Source organism: Mesoplodon mirus (assembly GCF_964341445.2).
Source record: "Mesoplodon mirus genome assembly, chromosome: 4".
Lineage (NCBI taxonomy): Eukaryota > Metazoa > Chordata > Mammalia > Artiodactyla > Ziphiidae > Mesoplodon > Mesoplodon mirus.
In genome coordinates, this window is record NC_138979.1 from 54,617,570 (window position 1) to 54,635,534 (window position 17,965).

Sequence of the window (17,965 nt, forward strand, 5' to 3'; positions counted from 1 at the left end):
TCCCTTAAAATTTTAAGGAAGAAGAGAATTAGAACTGCTTGGTTACTATTGCATGTATACAAGAAAGCAAATATGTCTAGACTGTAAGCTTCTTACAGACACCTTTAATTCCCTAGTACAGGAACAGGCACATACGTGTGAGCTGAATGTACAAATGGGCACATAATCCAAGAACATACTCTGTTTACTTCATTATAGTAGTTAACTGTTTATTTTCATCTTTTCTGTCTGCTTTCTTTGCATTATTAAAACTGCATAATGACTTTAGGCTTCTGTAAAGCTAATCATCATTAAAATACATTTCCCTGTGGGCTTCCCTAGTGGTGCAGTGGTTAAGAATCTGCCTGCCAATGCAGGGGACACGGGTTCGAGCCCTGGTCTGGGAAGATCCCACAGGCTGCGGAGCAACTAAGCCCGTGAGCCACAACTACTGAGCCTGCGCATCTGGAGCCTGTGCTCCACGACGGGAGAGGCTGTGACAGTGAGAGGCCCGCGCACCGCGATGAAGAGTTGCCTCTGCTCGCTACAACTGGAGAAAGCCCTCGCACAGAAACGAAGACCCAACACAGCCAAAAATAAATAAATAAATTTATTTAAAAATAAATTAAAATAAATAAATAAAATAAAATACATTTCCCTGAATTCAGGAAATTATACATCTACATTCAAAATGTATACTCTGTTAAAGTAAAAAATCAGGGTGGTAAGAATAGGTCAGTAATTACTGGATTTCCTACATGAACAACATTATGAATGTATATTTCTCCTCACTCTTTCTCTTATTATAATTTCATCTAATATCCTTCAATTATCTTTGTTGTCTACCCAAAGTCCCTCAAACAATATGAGTGAAGAAAGAGAAATAGGGAATTCCCTGGCTGTCCAGTGGTTGGGACTCCACACTTTCACTGCCAAGGGTGCGGGTTCAATCCCTGGTCAGGGAACTAAGATTCCACAATACATGCAGTGCGCACCCCCCACACACAAAAACAAAGAGAGAGAGAGAGAGAAATAAAATTGAAGATGTTTTATTTAGATAGTCCACCTTAACAGGTGGTCGTGTGTCTACAGATGATAAACTGTTAGGCTACACTTTCTTCCTTTATATCATACATTTTTTTGAGAACAGGTAAAGGGTGTCTTAGCCTATCCAGACAATTTTGAGCATTGAACTAACTCCTAAAGTTTCATCAGTTATCATTAGTACAATAGTCTCATTTATAAGATTTGAAAAACTGTACTACTTCATCTATTGCTCTTCATATTGTTCATTGTGTTCACTTCTTTCCTAACAAATGGAGATTATTTTTTAAATGTTTGTCATTAGCTTTCTCCATTGCACTTAGACTCATGTAACATTAGGTTCAGTAATCACTCACAGCCCTCATATCCATGTATACTTGCATGTATGTATTCAAAAAACATACAGTAGTACTTGCCAGGTTAGAAAACTGCAGAAAGCCAACAACAGTATTCAGCTGGGAAAAGGGTGTTTCTTTTTTTTTTAAACATCTGCTTGTAGATTAGAACAATCATTTTACCTCCCATTAACATGGCAAACACACTTATCAATGTTGTAATCTATTCAGGAGACATTAGCATGACTTAACCTGTAACTATGAAAGATGAAAAATATTCACTACTACTTTATGTGGCACCTCTCATTAGAGAAATCAAATTGAATGATTAAATTTTTTAAAATCCTATTTCTTTAACACCACTTGCTGCTCAAAACTATTACCTACTTCCCAATTACAAACTCTTTAGCTTGTCACTTGAGTCCCTTCAATATCAACTCCCTATTTAAATTCATGTATTAAAGTACTACATAAAGCAAAGGAACATCCACCCTTAGTTCTTATACCTAGAATGGTCTCTTAAGTCTTCTGTCTTATTTAAGGCCTGACTCATATCTTACATCCTTTGTGAAACCTTTTATAACCAATTCATCATTAATGCTTGGAGCACCACTGTCTATACCACCATTTGTAACCTACCATATATCAGATTATATTGATATGTATTCTAATATTCAATTTGATTATAAGCCCTTGAAGTTAGGGATCTTGTCACATCTCTTTTAGTTTCTTGCATATAATTGGTACTTAATAAATACTGAGTAATAATTATGATCTTGAATAATAGAAGACAGATTCCTAGCAACATAACCTAATATTTATACAAAATAAAATGTAAAAGTAAGGAGAACCCTAATTAACCCTAAGAACTCCTAGAATTCATCTAGCAAGAAGCTGGTATTATTTCATTTAAATTCATTAGTGTTAAGACATAGGCTAGTTAGAATTTCCATTTCACAAGGATATTAAATGGTTTATTTACAGTTACTAGCAAATAACATATGAAAAAGTTAGCTCAAGAACCAGGTCAAATGGAACACCCAAGGTAATAATTATGTTATACTTTAACCTTATTTTTAAAAAATGGCTTCTAAGGACAGCAGTAAAAGATAAACTATATGTTTATATTGTTTCTGCTCTTTTTTTTTAACAGTAGAAGGAGAAAGGAGAGAAATTATATAAATGCAATAAGTAGATGTTTGTTTTTCTGGCAAATAAACTATTCAGCAATCACTTGGATCTCATTAAACATGTTAATGTTACAATGCATATGTATTTGAATTTTTAGAGTCATACCAGCAAGTTTCTTAAAAAGCCTAATTCTAGTAGTTTCTACCACTTTAGGCATGCCTGAATTAGAGAAAAGGTATTTTTAAAATATGACAGGGGGCTTCCCTGGTGGCACAGTGGTTGAGAGTCTGCCTGCCGATGCAGGGGACACGGGTTCGTGCCCCGGTCCGGGAGGATCCCACATGCTGCTCCCAGGATCCCACATGCCGTGGAGCAGCTGGGCCCGTGAGCCATGGCCGCTGGGCCTGTGCATCCGGAGCCTGTGCTCCGCAGCGGGAGAGGCCACAACAGTGAGAGGCCCGCATACCGCAAAAAAAAAAAAAAAAGACAGGGACTTCCCTGGTGGTCCAGTGGGTAACACTCCACGCACCTAATGCAGGGGGCCCGGGTTCGATCCTTGGTCGGAGAACTAGATCCTGCATGCATGCCACAATTAAGAGCTCCATGCTGCAACTAAGAAGTCCACATGTCACAACTGAAGATCCTGCATGCCACAACTAAGAGTCCATATGCCACAACTAAGAAGTCTGCATGCCAGAACTAAAGATCCCACATACCGCAACGAAGATCCCACATGCCACAACTAAGACCCAGGGCAGCCAAAATAAATAAATATTAAAAATAAATAAATAAATAAAGTATGGCACTCCACATATTCTTTGCAATCAAAAGTTTTAGGAACCAGTTTTACCCTTCCCAGCAGCCATCAGTCTATCAATCAGGTTCCACTTAGTGAATAAAAACAGATTTATACATATGGCTTTCCTAATTGGGAAATTTTAAGAGCTCTCTAGCAGATTAAAGAATTACTGCTAATAGTAAAATCAAGAGATCCAATTCATCAAATTGTAGATGGGGAACTGATGCCAAATCTGCCTGGTTTACTGTTAGAGTTGAAGAATATGGCTATCTTTAGCAGTGGTCAATGAAAAGTTTTCCTTCCTAGACCGTCCTAGAAGATATCTCATAGCATTCCATCATAGAAACAGGAGAAATTTATTTTATATATATCTTTTTTTTTTTTTTTTTTTTTTGCAGTACGCGGGCCTCCCACTGTTGTGGCCTCTCCTGCTGCGAAGCACAGGCTCCAGACGTGCAGGCTCAGCAGCCATGGCCCACGGGCCCAGCCGCTCCGCGGTATGTGGGATCCTCCTGGACCGGGGCACGAACCCGTGTCCCCTGCACTGGCAGGCGGACTCTCAACCACTGCACCACCAGGGAAGCCCTTTTTTTTCATTTGTGCCACGCCACGTGGCTTGCAGGATCTCAGTTCCCTGACCAGGGATTAGAACCTGGGCCACGGCAGTGAGAGTGTCAAATCCTAACCACTAGACCATCAGGGAACACCCTAAAATGGGAGAAATTTATGTTTCCAATATCTACCACCCTGAGCCAACACATAAAAAAATTAGGTCAAAACCAAGAGTTCCTCTGGCCCAAAGTCACTCTCTGTAAGGCAGCAATGGCTGTTTTGTGGGAGAGAGAGGCGTGGTTTTCCATTATAAATGAAATTACTAAAGTGAATTTATTGTTTTATGTAAAAGTATTTTGAGAAGTTGCGTGAAGACTAAAAAAAATTAAGTCATATTATACAATCATCAAAAAAATATTTAAGACTTCCCTGGTGGCACAGCGGTTAAGAATCTGCCTGCCAATGCAAGGGACGTGGGTTCAAGCCCTGGTCCAGGAGGATCCCACATGCCACGGAGCAACTAAGCCCGTGCGCCACAACTACTGAGCCTGCGCTCTAGAGCCCATGTGCCACAACTACTGAAGCCCGCGCACCTAGAGCCCGTGCTCCGCAACAAGAGAAGACACTGCAATGAGAAGCCCGTGCACTGCAATTAAGAGCAGCCCCCGCTCACTGCAACTAGAGAAAGCCTGTGTACAGCAATGAAGAACCAACGCAGCCCAAAAAGAAAAAAAATTTTTTTAATGATTACAGCTGTGGATCTGTCTGCTAAGTGAAAATAAATCGGTGATTTACAGTTTTTAATTTCAGATTCTCATATACTGGCATTGTCCAAAATGAGGAACATAAATATTTAAATTTTAAAGTCAAAACACACTCAGCCTTTGTTGATAGTCACGACAAGAGACTGTCAAGCTTATAAATCTCTCTCTTCTGATATAACTTATGATGAAATTCTTTATGGATGTAGGACTGCTGGATCATATGGTAAGGGTATGTTTAAAAAAGAATCTCCAAAGTGACCAGACTCTCTCTTCTACTATCCCTTCATTACTACATGCTGGCCTTGGTCCTAATGCTTGCAGCCTCCTGGTCACAAGTTTCAGCTTCAGGTATCACTTCCCATACCAGTGAAAAACAGAAATGAAAGGGCAATAGCAAGACCTTCTCATCATGCATCTCTTTTTTGGTAAAGGAGAAAATTCTTTGTAGAACCCCCAGCAAAATTCCCCTTATGTTGAGTTGCCAACAAACAGTGTCTGCAACAATAGCTGAAATTCCCACTGTAAGCTCCTCAAAGAATGAGATCAAAGCCTAATTTGACATTTAGAACATAGGATAAATTTCAAGGGTAGTATCACACCCAAAGAAAGTATTCAGTAAACATTCAGCAAAAATGATATCTGCACATGTGAATGTGCTTGCATATGTGCTAAAAAAAACTAACAAAAAATACAGGACAGGGCTTCCCTGGTGGCGCAATGGTTGAGAGTCCGCCTGCCGATGCAGGGGACACGGGTTCGTGCCCCAGTCCGGGAAGATCCCACATACCGTGGAGCGGCTAGGCCCGTGAGCCATGGCCGCTGAGCCTGCGGGTCCAGAGCCTGTGCTCCGCAACGGGAGAGGCCACAACAGTGAGAGGCCCGCATACCGCAAAAAAAAAAAAAAAAAAAAAAAATTACAGGACAATTTTTATACAATTTAAGTGCAAACAAAATGCTCATACTCATTTTAACTTTTTTAAAAAGGACACAATAAGAACCTCACTTTAATTAACCTAACAAATGATCAGAATCTATTTATCTTAGCCAAAATACATTATGGGAGTGCTATTACTAAAGGGAAGAAAAATGTTTACAGATTCTGGTTTGGGTTTGTGTGTGTGTGTGTGTGTGTGTGTGTGTGTTTTCAGGAGAAGGAAGGATTTATTACTTGCAGCAAGTAAAAAGAACACTGGAGGTCTTTCCCAAAGAAGTGTCTCAGTTCTGGTGTTATTAATCTTTCCTTTTCCCACAAATTCTAATTCTTAATTTCTCCCATTCTTACTATTCCAATCCTCACTGCTCAATCTATTCCCATCTGATAATTATGTTTTCCAATTTTATTGCTATACTACTGATATGTAATACTGTATGTTTAAGGAATACAACATAATGATTGGATACAGGTATTTATTACAAAACGATTACCAGATTAAGTTAACATCCATCACCAGAGAGATTCAATTTTTTCCTTTTAAATCAGAACTTTTAGGATCTACTCTCTTAGCAACTTTGAAATATACAATACAATATTGTTAACTATAGATTCAATGCTGTACTCACCCCCAGAAATTATTTATAACTGGAAGTTTGTACCTTTTAATCACCTTCACCCATGTTGCACCCCCCTTCCCAATCCCCCCACTCCCACCTCTGACTACACCAATCTGTTCTCCTTTTCTATGAATTTGATTTTTACGGACTCCACAGATAAGTGAGATCAAACAGTATTTGTATTTATCTGTTTGACTTATTTCACTAAGCATAATAAGTACCCTCAAGGTGCATCCACATTATTGCAAATGGCAGGATTTCCTTCATTTTTATGGCTGAATAATATTATTCTGTATGTGTGTCTGGGATGGTGGTTATTCATTTATCTGTTGACAGGCACTTAGGTTGTTTCCATGTCTTGGCTGTTGTAAATTATGTTGCCAAGAACATGGGGGTGCAGGTATCTCTTCAAGATATGATTTCCTTTCCTTTGGATATATACCCAGCAGTGGAACCTCCATACTATTGTTTTCCATAGTGGCTACACCAATTTACATTCCCACCAACAGCACACAAGGGTTCCCTTTTCTCCACATCCTTGCCAACACTTAGCTCTTGTGTTTCTGATGACAGTTATTATAACAGGTGTGAGATGATATCACATTGTGGTTTTCACTTGCATTTTCCTGATGATTACTGATGTTGAGCACCTTTCCATGTACCTGTTGGCCACTGCATGTCTCCTTTGAAAAAATGTTTACTCAGTTACTCTGCCTATTTTAAAAACTGATTTTTTCCCTGAGTTGTATGAGTTTTTAAATATATTTTAGATATTAGTCCCTTACCAGATATATGATTTGCAAATATTTTCTCCCATTCTGTAGGTTGACTATTCATTTTATTGATGGTTCTCTTTGCTGTGCAGAAGCTTTTTAGTTTAACATAATCCCACTTGTTTATTTTTGCTTTTGTTGAATTTGCTTTAGGTGTCAAATCCAAAATCATTTCCAAGGACATGGAAGCAACCTAAGTGTCCATCAACAGATGAATGGATAAAGAAGATGTGGCACATATATACAATGGAATATTACTAAGCCATAAAAAGGCATGGACATATATACACTACCAAACGTAAGGTAGATAGCTAGTGGGAAGCAGCCGCATAGCACAGGGAGATCAGCTCGGTACTTTGTGACCGACTGGAGGGGTGGGATAGGGAGGGTGGGAGGGAGGGAGACGCAAGAGGGAAGGGATATGGGGACAGATGTATATGTATAACTGATTCACTTTGTTATAAAGCAGAAACTAATACACCATTGTGAAGCAATTATACTCCATTAAAGTTGTAAAAAAAAAAAAGAAGCCTGTGTGCTGCAATAAAGACCCAATGCAGCGAAATAAATAAATAAATAAATAGTAAAAAAATTAAAAAATTTAAATAAAATTTAGTTGCAATTCCTTTGACTCTTTTTTTTTTTTTTTTTTTTGTGGTATGCGGGCCTCTCACTGTTGTGGCCTCTCCCGTTGCGGAGCACAGGCTCCGGATGCGCAGGCTCAGCGGCCATGGCTCACGGGCCCAGCCGCTCTGCGGCATGTGGGATCTTCCCGGACCGGGGCACGAACCCGTGTCCCCTGCATCGGCAGGCGGACTCTCAACCACTGCGTCACCAGGGAAGCCCTCCTTTGACTCTTAAATACCATTTCAACAATCCATAAATACAGAAATTCATGAAAACTGTACTAAAATATATAACGGACTCATATCACATACACATCAACTTTATGCCCTTAGCTAAATAAATAAGTAAATAAAATAGTGAAGCCCATCCCCACCTAACATTACATTCAATAATGAAATAGCTGAGGGTGCAACAAATTAGAGAGGTGAATCTTGTTTCCTCATACTACATTTATAAGGCTCTCAATGTATGTGAATCTTATAACAAGGAGTGTAATTTTATTGTTTGAAGATAAGCATTTCTCATAGCCCTAGAATGCATTAAAACTTCATCTGGCACTCAACTAAAAAAATAGCAATCTGATCCAGTGTTCAGGGGAAAATTGACCCCACTGGATTTATTTGAAGGCAGTATGTGTGTAAATTTAAATTTTTAAATAGTGTAATTATCCTCCACTAATGTGCCAACCCATTCTTCTTCCAGTAGTGGATGTGACTTTTATTTTCTGCATGATGTAGATCATACGCTATACATAAGGAAACAGATAGCAGAAGGACTGTTTAGCTTGGTTCAGGGTTCCACTGAATGAGGAAACCACATATTTATAGTGATATTAGCTGTGACATTTTTCTCTATCAGTGCTCAGCAGAGCCCAGGTTTGGGTACAGAGAAGACCAATAGTTAGATTCACACAGGACAGGGACTTTGGCATGATAGTCATTAAAGTAACAGATTACGGAATCTAAGCAGGCTGGAGAAGAAAGTGAAGACTAGAAGGGACTGCTAGAGAATTGAAGGTCCCCAGAGGTTGATGAAATCATAGAACAAGTATAATGGGAGTAAATGAGTAAGAGAGCTAGAGACAAATAAAATTAAAGTGTCCTTGTGTTTACTTCAACTTCTTTATTTATTTTTACTTGAAGAATGGGCAGCTCTGCTAAAAATGTGGAACAAAGACATTCATTTCATTTTAATTTACTTCTTCAGTTGTAGGATCCAGTGATTGCCACAGATCTACAATAAAGAAACAACATTTAAAAGAAATATTATAGATTAAGTAGACATTGTTTTCTGTGCCTTTTTGGGACGTATAGTAGAAAGAACATTTTTTTCCTCAACCATCTGAGAGTACATTGCTGACAAGATTCCCTGTAAACCCCACTGTTTTGGTTTTATTTCTTATATTATTGGAGTATATCTAATCTTTCAGTGCCATTTAAGTTTTATAAGTTGTACCAACAATGTCCTTTTTAGCAAAAGGATCCACTTCATAATTTCAGAATTATGCAAAATATGTTAGGAAGAGGTACTTTCAGACTAAGTAAATATCCCATTCCTAACCAGACTTTCCATTTATTCAGTTATATCTGTGTAAATACCTGGTTTACTGGTTTATTCAGTGGACTATAATCTTTTACTGTCATTTTTTTTTTTTTTGCGTACGCGGGCCTCTCACTGTTGTGGCCTCTCCTGTTGCAGAGCACAGGCTCCGGACACGCAGGCTCAGCGGCCACGGCTCACGGGCCCAGCCGCTCCGCGGCACGTGGGATCTTCCCGGACCGGGACACGAACCCGTGTCCCCTGCATCGGCAGGCAGACCCTCAACCACTGCGCCACCAGGGAAGCCCCCTATTGTCATTTATTTTGATGTTCACAGTTGTCGGTAGGAATCCCTGCGAGTTAGTTCCTATGTCCTTTTGACATGTCCCCATCATTCACTGATCACTTTCTTACTTTGATGTTCTAGGCTCATCTTGTACTCTACTGCCTCAGCTCTGGAACCAGCTATTTCTGAGGAACTCTGGTTCCTTGAGAATGGTTTTTAAAACCAAGATCTGGGTGACAGATGTGCTCAATGCTATTAGGTGTTGTTCCTCCCAGGCCCTGTTAGCAGATAGAGCTCATAATTATTTTATTGCCGTATTTATTTGTCATGTATACATACGTATATATAAGATCATGAGTTTACACTGATACTTCCAGTGCCAGTCCAACACCACCCAGTTCATTCCACTTTTTTCCCTTTGTTTGTTTATTTATTTATTTGGCTGCATCGGGTCTTAGTTACAGCACATGGGATCTTCGTTAAGGCATGCAGGATCTTTCATTGCAACACGCGCTCTTCGTTGTGACATATGGGCTTCTCTCTAGTTGTGGAATGCAGGTTTTCTCTTCTCTAGTTGTGGCATACGGGCTCCAGAGCGAGTGGGCTCTGTAGTTTGCGGCACGCCGGCTCTCTTGTTGAGGCACGTGAGCTCAGTAGTTGTGGCACATGGGCTGAGTTGCCCTGGGGCATGTGGGAGCTTAGTTCCCTGACCAGGGATCGAACCCAAGTCTGCTGCATTGGAAGGCGGATTCTTTACCACTGAACCACCAGGGAAGTCCCTCCCTTTCCACTTTTGTAATTCTTTTCTATTACAGTGAAAAACCTGACTATCATTTTCCTCAATATGTTTACTTATTTGATCAATATACCTATATGTAACTGACCTCCCCTTGACACCTCCACTCACTCCTCATTTCACTTGGGTTCTGATACTCCATGCCAGACTCCCTTTTCCACATGGATGCCATCTTCACCCTGCCTGTGCTCCAACGTACCATGCTGAGTTGTAATTTCCGTGCTAGACGAGGACCTACGACCTCCATGCTGGGCTCGTCACCCTTTTCAGGGTCTGACACTCTACTGGGTCCCTCGTTTCTTTCCCACTCCATGGACCTATGCATTTTAAATTTTGAGTTACATGTAATGAAATACACAGATCTTGGATGAACACTTTGATGAGTTTTGATAAATGTATATGCCTGTGGATATTCAACAGCCAAGAAAGTTTCCTAGTGTCCCCTTCCATTTAATTTCCACTTTCCTATAGTCAAACACTTCTGGTTCCTCGCATCATAGATTAACTTTGCCTGTTGTTGAACTTTATATTTTGAATAAACATATGTCTTAGTGATTGTAGGTTTAAAGTGTGTCTTCCAAATTTAAAATTTTTAAAATTGTGGTGTAAAAACAATGTAATACAAAATTTACCCTCTTACCCATTTTTAAGTGTATAGTTCAATAGTGTTAACTATATTCACATTGTTGTGGAACACATCTCTCATTTTCATCTTGCAGAAATGAAGCTCTATACCCACCAAACAACAACTCCCTATTCTGCCTTCCCCCCAGTCCCTGGAACCACTATTTTACTTTCTGTTTCTGTGATTTTGACAACTCTATACATCTCAATATGAGTGGAATCATACCATATTTGTCCTCATGTGTTGTGTGTGTGTGTGTGTGTGTGTGTGTGTATTTAAAAGATTGATCTGGCTATTCCAAGTCATTTTCTTTTCCATAAATACTTTTTCTGGGGGGGGTACACGGGCCTCTCACTGTTGCGGCCTCAGTGAGAAAGCCCACGCACAGCAACAAAGACCCAACGCAGCCAAAAATAAATAGATTAAAAAAAAAAAAGTTAACTAAATGGGTTCAACAGCAGATTTGAGCACGAAAAACAAGGAATCAACAAACCTGAAGATAAGTGAATTCAAACTATTCAGTCTGAGGAATAGGAAATGAGTGAAGAAAAGTGAACAGAGCCTAAGGAATCTGCAGAACACCATCCAGCATACCACCATAATGGATAATGGGAGTCTCAGAGGGAGAGGAGAGAAAGAGATAGAGATATATTCGATATATTCGAAGAAATAATGGCTACAAACTTCTCAAATTTTATGAACATAATCTTCACGTCCAAGCAGCTCAACTAACTCCAAACAGCACGAACTAAAAGAGATCAACACCAGGACACATTATAGTCAATCTAATGAGACACAAGGAACCCTGAAAGCAGCAAGGCAGAAGGGACTTATCACCTACAAGTGATCCTACATAAGATTAACAGCCAATTTCTCAACCAAGAATTCTATATCCAGCAAAATTTTTCTTCAAAAATGAAAGAAAAACTAAGACATTCCCAGATAAACAAAACCTGAGGGTGTTTGTGACTAGTAGACCTGCTCTATAAGGACTCTGAAAGAGAGTTCTTTAGATTGAAATGAGACGACACTGGATAGTAATTCAAAGTCACACAAAGAAATAAAGAACAAGAGTAAAGATAGCTGGGACTTCCCTGGTGGCGTGGTGGTTAAGAATCTGCCTGCCAATGCAGGGGACTTGGGTTCAATCCCTGGTCCAGGAAGATGCCACATGCCACAGAGCAACTAAGCCCGTGCACCACAACTACTCAGCCTGCACTCTAGAGCCCGTGACCCACAACTACTGAAGCCTGTGCATCTAGAGCCCGTGCTCTGCAACGAGAAGCCACCACAATGAGAAGCCCATGCACTGCAACAAAGAGTAGCTCCCACTCACTGCAACTAGAGAAAGCCTGTGTGTGACAATGAAGACCCAATGCAGCCAAAAATAAATAAAATAAAATAATTAAAAAATAAAAAGAGTAAAGATAGCTATATAAGTACATATACAAGCCAGTATTATTGCATTAATGACTTGTACCTCCTCTTTTTCTGGCTTACATGATTTCAAATAAGAAAGCATAATAACTATATGTTTAAAACTAGGGCTTCCCTGGTGGCGCAGTGGTTGAGAGTCTGCCTACCGATGCAGGGGACACGGGTTCGTGCCCCGGTCTGGGAAGATCCCACATGCCGTGGAGCGGCTGGGCCCGTGAGCTGTGGTCACTGAGCCTGCACATCTGGAGCCTGTGCTCCGCAACGGGAGAGGCCACAATGGTGAGAGGCCCGCGTACCGCAAAAACAAACAAACAAACAAACAAACAAAACTAAACATCTATGTTAATAGGAACACAAGGTATAAAGATACAATAACAAAATAGGGTGCAGGGGGAACAGAGCTGTATAGGAGCAAAGTTTTTGTGTACTACTAAAACTAGGCTGCTATTAGTTAAAACTTGATTGGCATCACGTTAAGATGTTAATTGTAATCCCCAGAGTAACATGAAGAAAATAACTTCAAAATATACAGAAAAAGAAACAAGAAGAGAAAAAAAACAGTACACTAGACAGAATCAACTACAGTTGACCCTTACACACAGGTTTGAACTGCACAGGTCCACTTATACATGGATTTTTTTCACCACATACACACAGTACTATACAATCCATGGCTAGTTGAATCTGCAGATGCAGAACTGCGGATATGGAGGTCTGACTGAAGGACTTGAGCATCTGCTGATTTTGGTAATCAAAGGCAGGTCCTAGAACCAATCACCTGCAGACACTGAGGGATGACTGTAATCACAAAAGAAGGCAGTGATGAAGGAACTGAGAAACAAAAAAGATATAAGACAAATAGAAAACAAATAGGTAAATAGCAGAACCAAGTCCCAACTTATAAGTTACTTTAAATGTAAATGAATTAAATTCTCCAATTACATAGCAGAGACTGGTATAATAGATTAAAACCAATCCAACTAAATGCTATCTACACACTTAATTTATATCAAAAAGATACAATAGCTTAAAAGTAAAAGGATGGGGGCTTCCCTGGTGGCGCAGTGGTTGAGAGTCCGCCTGCCGATGCAGGGGACACGGGTTCGTGCCCCGGTCTGGGAGGATCCCACGTGCCGCGGAGCGGCTGGGCCCGTGAGCCATGGCCGCTGGGCCTGCGCGTCCGGAGCCTGTGCTCTGCAACGGGAGAGGCCACAATAGTGAGAGGCCCGTGTACCGCAAAAATAAATAAATAAATAAATAAATAATAAAAGTAAAAGGATGAAAAAAGGCAGTCCATGCAAATAGTACCCAAAAGAGGAATAGGGTGGCTATACTAACATCAGACAAAATAAGAGTTTAAGACAAAAGTGTTACAAAAGACAAATTGTTTCAATGACAAAGGGCTCAATCGATCAAGATGACATAGCAATTACAAACATAAACACACCTAATAACAAAGTCACAAAATAATATGAAGCAAAACCTGATAGAACTGGAGAGAGAAATTGACACTTCTACAATAGCAGAGTTCAAAACTTCACTTTCAATAATGGAAAAAACAAGCAGACAACAGATCAATAAGGAAACAGAGTATTTGCACAGCAGTATAAACCAACTAGTCCTAACAGACATATGCAGAACATCCCACTGAACAAACAGCGGAATATGTATTTTTCTCAAGTGTACATGGAACATTCTCCAGGAGAGACGTTAGGCCACAAGTCTCCATAAATTTTATTTTATTTTTTTTAAAGATTTATTTATTATTTGCTTATTTATTTTTATTTATTTTTGGCTGCGTTGGGTCTCAGTTGCAGCACGTGGGATCTTTCATTGTGGTGCGTGGGCTCTTGGTCGCGGCATGCGGGCTTTCTCTTCTCTAGTTGTGGCGCTCAGGCTCCAGAGGGCGTCGGCTCATAGTCTGTGGCATGCGGGCTCTCTAGTTGAGACACGTGAGCTCAGTAGTTGTGGTACATGGGCTTAGTTGTGCCGCGGCATGTGGGATCTTAGTTCCCTGACCAGGGACTGAACCCATGTCCCCTGCATGGTAAGGCAAATTCTTTACCACTGGACCACCAGGGAAGTCCCCATAAATTTTAAAAGACTGAAATCATACGAAGTATTTTTTATGATAACAGAATGAAAGTAGATATTAACAGAAGAAAAACTAGAAAATTCACAATATGTAAAAATTGAACAACATACTCTCTTTTTTTTAATTTAATTTAATTTTCTTATTGAAGTACATTTGATTTACAATGTTGTGTTAGTTTCCGATGTATAGCAAAGTGGTTCAGTTATATATGTGTGTATATATATATATATATATATATATATATATACTTTTTCAGATTCTTTTCCCTCATAAGTTATTACAAAATACTGAGTATAGTTCTCTGTGCTATACAGTAGGTCCTTGTTGGTTATCTATTTTATATATAGTAGTGCTTATATGTTAATCCCAAACTCCTAATTTATCCCTCTCCCCCTTTCCCCTTTGGTAACCATAAGTTTGTTTTCTATGTCTGTGGGTATTTCTGTTATGTATATAAGTCCATGTGTATTTTTTTTTAAGAGTCCACATATAAGTGATTATCATAGGATATTTGTCTTTCTCTGTCTGGCTTGTGCACTTAGTATGATCATCTCTAGGTCCATCCATGTTGCTGCAAACGGAATTATTTCATTCTTGCAAATGGCTGAGTAATATTCCATTGCATGAGTGTATATATATATTATATACATATATATATGTTTTATATATATATATATATACACCAAATCTTCTTTATCCATTCATATGTTGATGGACATTTAGGTGGCTTCCATGTTTTGGCTACAGTAAATAATGCTGCAATGAACATTAGGGTGCATGTATCTTTTCAAATTATGGTTTTCTACAGATATATGCCCAGGAGTGGGATTGCAGCATCATATGGTAGCTCTATTTTTAGTTTTTCAAGGAATCTCCATACTTAAACAACATACTCTTAAACAACCAATGGTTCAAAGAAAAAATCACAATGGAAATTAGAAAATGCCTTGAGACAAATTAAAATGAAAACACAACATACCGAAACTTACGTGATATAGAGAAAGCAGTGCTAAGAGGTAAATTTATAGGTATAAATGCGTACATTAAACAACAAGAAAGACCCCAAATCGGTATCCTAAGTTTACACCTTAAAGAAGTAGAAAAAGAAGAGCAAGCTAAATCCAAAGCAAACAGACATAATGAAATAATAAAGACTAAACTGGAGATAAAAGAGAATTTTAAAAAAAGATAGAATCAACAAAATCAGAAGCTGATTCTTTGAAAATAAGAACAAAATTGAAAAACCTTTAGCTAAACTAAGAAAAAGAAAGAAAGAAAAGACTCAAATTACTAAAAAATCCAGAGATGAAACTGGGGACAATTCTATGGACCTTAAAAATAAAAAGGATTATAAGTGAATACTATAAACAACTATACACCAAAAAGTAAGATAACCTAGATGAAATGTACATGGTCCTATAAACAGACAAGGTACCAAAACTGACTCCAGAAGAAAAGGAAAATCTGCAGCAAGAAACTGAATCAACAATCAACTTCCACCAGGGAATTTCCTGGAGGTCCAGTGATTAAGACTCTGCACTTTCACTGCTGAGGGCCTGGGTTCAGCCCCTGGTCTGGGAACTAAGATCCCACAAGCTGCGTGGCACGTAAGAAAAAAAACAAACAAAACACTTCCTCCAGAAGAAAAGCCCAGGACCACATGGCTTCACTGGTAAATACTACCAAACATTTAAAGAATAATCATCAATCCTTCCCAAACTCTCCCAAAATCCAGAATAGGACAGAACCCTCCCTTAACTCACTGTGTGATGCCAGCATTACCTCAATACCAAAACCAGGTAAAAACATTCAAGAAAATTATAAACCAATATCCCTTACAAATACAGATGCAAAAATCCTCAACAAAATACTAGCAAATCTAATCCAACAGCATATTAAGAGGATTACACATTATGAGAAACTGAGATTTACCCCAGGTGGGTCAATAATGAAGACTTATCAATATAATACACCACATTAATAGAATGAAGGAGAAAAACCATATGATCACCTCTATTGATGCAAAAAAAGCATTTGACAAAATCCAACACTCTACCATGATAAAAATTATTCAAACTAGGAATAGAAAAGAAATCCTTGGGACTTCCCTGGTGGTCCAGCGGCTAAGAATCCGCCTCCAACATAGGGGACGCAGGTTCGATCCCTGGTCAGGGAACTGAGATCCCACGTGCCGTGGGGCAACTAAGCCCAACTAAGCCCTCACATCGCAGTTACTGAGCCTGTGTGCTCTGGAGCCCGCATGCCACAGCTGGAGAGAAGCGTCACAACTAGAGAAGCCCAGGTGCCACAACCAAGATCTCGCACATGCAACAAAGATCCCGCGCACCACAACTAAGACCCAAAGCAACCAAAAAAAAGAAAAGAAATCCTTCATCGTGATAAAATGACTTTTATTGAGAACCCACTGTTAACAAACTCAATGGTGAAAGACTGAAAGCTTTCCCCCCTGAGAAAAGGAACAAGATGAAGATGCTCTTGTTTGACACTTCCATTCAACACTGTACTGGAAGTTCTAGCCAAAGCAGTTAGGCAAAAAAAAAAAAAAAAAAAAAAAAAAAGCCATCCAAATTGGAAAGGAAGGAATAAAATTATCTCTATTCTCAGATGATATAATCCTATATATGAAAAACCAAAAGAATACCACACACAAATTATTAGAGCTAATAAATTCAGCACAAAAATCAGTTGTATTCTTACACACAGACAATGAACAATCTGAAAATGAAATTAAGAAAACAATTCCATTTATAATAGCATCAAAAAATATACTTAGGAATAAATTTATCTAAGGAGGTATAAGAATTGTACACTGAAAACTGGAAAAAACTGCTGAAAGAAATTAAAGAAGACCAAAACAAATAAAAAGATATCTCACTGCCCAAGGGTTAGGAGACTTATTATTGTTAAGATAGGATTACAACTCAAAGCAACCTACAAATTCAATACAATCCATGTCAAAATTCCAATGGCCATGGAGAGGGTGAGAGAGAGGCTCAAGAGGGAGGGGATATATTATACATATAGCTGATTCATTTCCTTGTACAGTAAAACTAACACAACGTTGTAAAACAATTATAATCCAATTAAGATGTTAAAAAAATTCCAGTGGCCATTTTTGCAGAAAAGGAAAACCTGTTCCTAAAATTCATAAAGAGATTACCATTTTCTGCTCTGACATGTAAAAAGCATGGAAGTCACTGTTCCTGTCCTCACAAGAAAACCGAACAACAAAAACTCTTCTTAGCTCCATCAGAGAATTGAGATCACAGGGTAAATCACTGCCCTGAAAACTGGAGAGAGAGGAGGACAGGGAAAATCCCAACTTACTGGAAGCAAAAGCCCAGGAGTATAAGCCCATTGTTGGAGACATTATTTCTTTTTCATAAATTCTATAAGCAAGGAGAGGATGAAATATTTAAAGTATTAAAAAAAACCAACCTAGAATTCTGGATCCAATAAAATTATCTTTCAGTAGAGGAGAAGTAAAGAATCTGTCAGACAAACAAAAACAGAGGGAATTTATTGTCAGCACATCTGCCTTGCAAGAAATGTCTAAAGAAGTTCTTCAGAGAGAAGAAAGATGACACAGGTCAAAAACTATATAAAGAGCA

At 39.0% G+C, this 17,965-nt stretch overlaps 1 protein-coding gene across 5 annotated transcripts in view; it reads right to left on the minus strand.

Moving 5' to 3' along the window:
- The window catches only part of CSNK1G1 (casein kinase 1 gamma 1), a 152,635-nt gene that overhangs the window by 111,132 nt on the left and 23,538 nt on the right, over positions 1-17,965 (minus strand). The gene's annotated exons all lie outside the window — the stretch shown is intronic.